Source organism: Lontra canadensis, unplaced genomic scaffold (assembly GCF_010015895.1).
Source record: "Lontra canadensis isolate GAN:19392208 unplaced genomic scaffold, GSC_riverotter_1.0 scaffold28, whole genome shotgun sequence".
Classification (NCBI taxonomy): Eukaryota; Metazoa; Chordata; class Mammalia; order Carnivora; family Mustelidae; genus Lontra; species Lontra canadensis.
Genome location: NW_022631022.1, coordinates 14,959,854 through 14,963,445, shown reverse-complemented (window position 1 = coordinate 14,963,445; position 3,592 = coordinate 14,959,854).

Here is a 3,592-nt window from a genome sequence, read left to right as displayed (position 1 = left end):
GTGGCCACAGGTCATGTTGAGGACAGACTCCCTCAGCAAGGCATGGAGGTGTACTTCTCAAGTGTGCCTTTCTCACTGAGGTTTTTCTAGATTCCAAGTTGACCTACTTCTACTTGGTTTCCACATTTTCTTTCTTTAGACATGCTAGTGTAATCAAGTGACTTATACGGAAGCTTGCTCTGGCCCGTGGGCTTCACCTTCTGGAAGATGGCAGTATCTGTCTCTAAGCTGATGTGTTGACTGGTCTCTCGAAGAGCAACTTGATCCAAGTTTGGGGGCACCACTCACTCATGGTCCTTTCCCCCAGCTCGGTTACCAGCCTTTATGCAGAATTGCTTTGCTGCCTGGTGCCCTTTTTGGACATCCCACAGAGAAAAGCGAGTTTGTATATGCTGTTCAGGGTCTTAGAAAGCAACTTACAATGTACCCAGTTCTGAGTTCCCATACAGCCACTCAGATGTAGAGGTTTTCCTGGTGGGACAAGTTAGCCTCACCCCCTTCTGCACTCACAGCACACACCCACGGGGATATGAGAAATGGGTTGGGAGGCATATAGGAGGTAATTCTTGGAAGTATGGCGGATTTGATTATGTTGTGGACCTTTGACTTTGAGGGTTGGTTTTCTAAAATCGCTAGCCCTCATTAACTCATCCTTGGGAGAAAATAGTCCATGGGTCTGACAGCCCTTATAGAGGGCCAAAGAGGAGTGGGACTCTTGAGTACGGAGGTGAAGGGAATAAGGGAAGGGAGTGTATCAGTAGCAACAGGATCCATGGGAGTGGTGGGAGAAGGAAGGAGAGACAGTATCTATGGATAAGGCAGTTCTCGAGGGACCAGGAAATTCTAAGGCTTTTTTTTTTTTTCTGATTAAAGTCTTGTCATCTCATTGGATCAAGAAACCATTCATGATTGTTGACCTTGTGTGGACCCTCATGGATTGCCATAGGGGAGTTTTTATAAGTGGCTTCAGATACAAAGTGAATGGTCTTCTTCAGCGTGGTGGATAGGCTGAGAGTAAATCTTTTGGGTAAAGTATTGCCCATCCTCCCAGCACTTAGTAGGAAAATCTCATTATTACCACTGCAGGAAGTGCTAGGTGACCAGGCAAATACACTAGACCTCCAGACTTTTCTATATGGAAGCTGTTTCTCATCGTTAACTTAAAAAAGTCTCTTTATCAGAGCTCTTTGGGGTCTAGGCTTTGTGTTTCAATTAGAAACTTTAAAGGGAACATGATGTGAAGAGGGTCTCCTGTCATATCCAGAGGATCTGCTCTTCATCTCAAACGACTGTGAGTAGCATGTTCACTGACACGCATTGGCTACACACCTGGCCAGTTGGGGGAACCACGGAGTATTGACTAAGACCTGGCCTCTTTCTTCAGGGAGCTTGCAATATAACACATTGAGATTGTTAAGTGGGACTAAAAAATGCCATATATTTTTTTTTAAATACATATATCATTATTATCATCAAATGTTCCAGCCTGTGGTGATTTCATTACCAAAATGTTTTGCTTCAATTTTTAAAGTTTTTTAAATTCTAATTCCTGTGTAGGTAACATACAGTGTTATGTTAGTTTCAGGTGTACAATATTGTGATTGAACAATTCTGTACATTACTCAGTGCTCATCATGATAAGTGGACCCTTTAATTTCCATTACTTAATTCACCCATTCCCCACCCACCTCCCCTCTGGTAACCATGAGTTTGTTCTCTATCGTTAAAAGTCTGTTTTTTGTTTTGTCTTTCTCTTTTTTTGTCCTTTGTTCGTTTGTTTTGTTTTTTTAAATTCCACATATAAATGCACTCATACAGTATTTGTTTTTCTCTGACTTATTTTGCTCAGCATTATACTTTCTAGATCCAGCCACGTTGCTGCCAATGACAAGATTTTCATTCTTTTTTATGGCCAAATAATGTTCCATTGCATTTATACACCACATCTTATTTATTTATCTAGCGATGGACTCTCGGGTTGCTTCTATATCTTGGCTATTGTAAATAATGCTGCAATAAACATAGGGGTGCAAATATCCTTTCAAACTAGTGTTCTTGTATTCTTTGGGTAAATACCCAGTAGTGCGATTACTGGATCATGGGGTAGTTCTATTTCTAATTTTTTTGAGGACCCTCCATATTGTTTTTCACAGTGGCTACACCAATTTGCATTCCTACCAATAGTGTATGAAGGTTCCTTTTTCTTCACATCCTCACCAACACTGATGTTTCTTGTGTTGTTGATTTTAGCCAGGTATAAGATGATATCTCCTTGTAGTTTTGATTTGCATTTCCCAGATGATGAGTGATATTGAACAACTTCTCATGTGTCTGTTGGACATCTGTAGGTCTTCTTTGGAGAAATGTCTGTTCATGACTTCTGCCCATTTTGAAATTGTATTATTTGTTTTTTGGGTATTGAGTTGTATAAGTTCTTTATATATTTTTAGATACTAACAAAAAGGATGCCATATTTTTGAACAGAGGCCATGTTGGTGGACTAGTCCCAGTTCTCCATGATGGAGGTGCCATCCTTCCATATTTTCCATCTGCAGACAGATTTGCTCAGAACACGGTTGAAGCTGTATTAATTCCTCGAATAATGGCTTTCTACACCATCTATAAGTATCTTTTAGGCAGGTCTTCAACAAATGAACTTTAATTTCTCATAATTTAAGTCAATCCAACATTTATTGAAGGCCTGCAAGGTTGGGAGAAAATGTGTTCTCTGAGCTCATGACCTCTGCTTTTACTGTCTTGTTTGGCTTTTAACCCCAATCATTGCTTGGCAGGCAGCACAAAACCTTCAGTCCTAATTGAGCCATTTAATAGGTACTTAAGTTGAATTTGGGGGAATTTTAAGGAAAAAGAAGCAGTTGCCCTAAGCATCCATGAATATTTCATGCAGCGGTTATTTCTAGCCTCTGCTTCTCTTCCTGTTACAAAGGAGAACCTGTCACTGCCTCTGTTCAGGACACCCCACCACTTGTATACAGGTTCTTATCCCTTTTTCTCATTCAAGGACTTTGCATCTTTCCTCTGTATCATTGATTTTTCCATTACTAGTGGATCATTCCACTGGCGTACCAGTATGTTGTAATATCTCTTCTTATATTTAAAAATAAATCTCTCCTTGACCTCCAATTCCTTCTTTATCTATTACTTTATTTTGCTCTCTTTATAGCAAAACTCCTCGAAACAGCTGTTGCCACTAGCTTTACTTCCTCTCTTCCTGTTCTTTCTTTGACCTTTATCAGTCAGGCTTTAGTCTCCTCAGTAATACTGAAACTAGAATTTTCAAGTCACAACAACTTCCATATTGCTAAATATCCTGGTTAATTCACACCTTCACATGAGTTGACCTCTTATTGTCATTTCCTCTTTCTGGAGACCCTTTCCTTCCTTGAATTTTGGGGTAGCCCATTCCCCTGGCTTTCCTCCTACTCACTGGTCACTCCTTCATGCCCTTTGATGGCTTTTTCTCCTCTTCTTTCCCTCTCAATGTTGAGGTGTTCTAGGGCTTAGTCTTTAGACTTGTTCTTTATCTTCTCTTACTCCTTAGGTGATCTTACCCAGTCTAATCACCCCATAC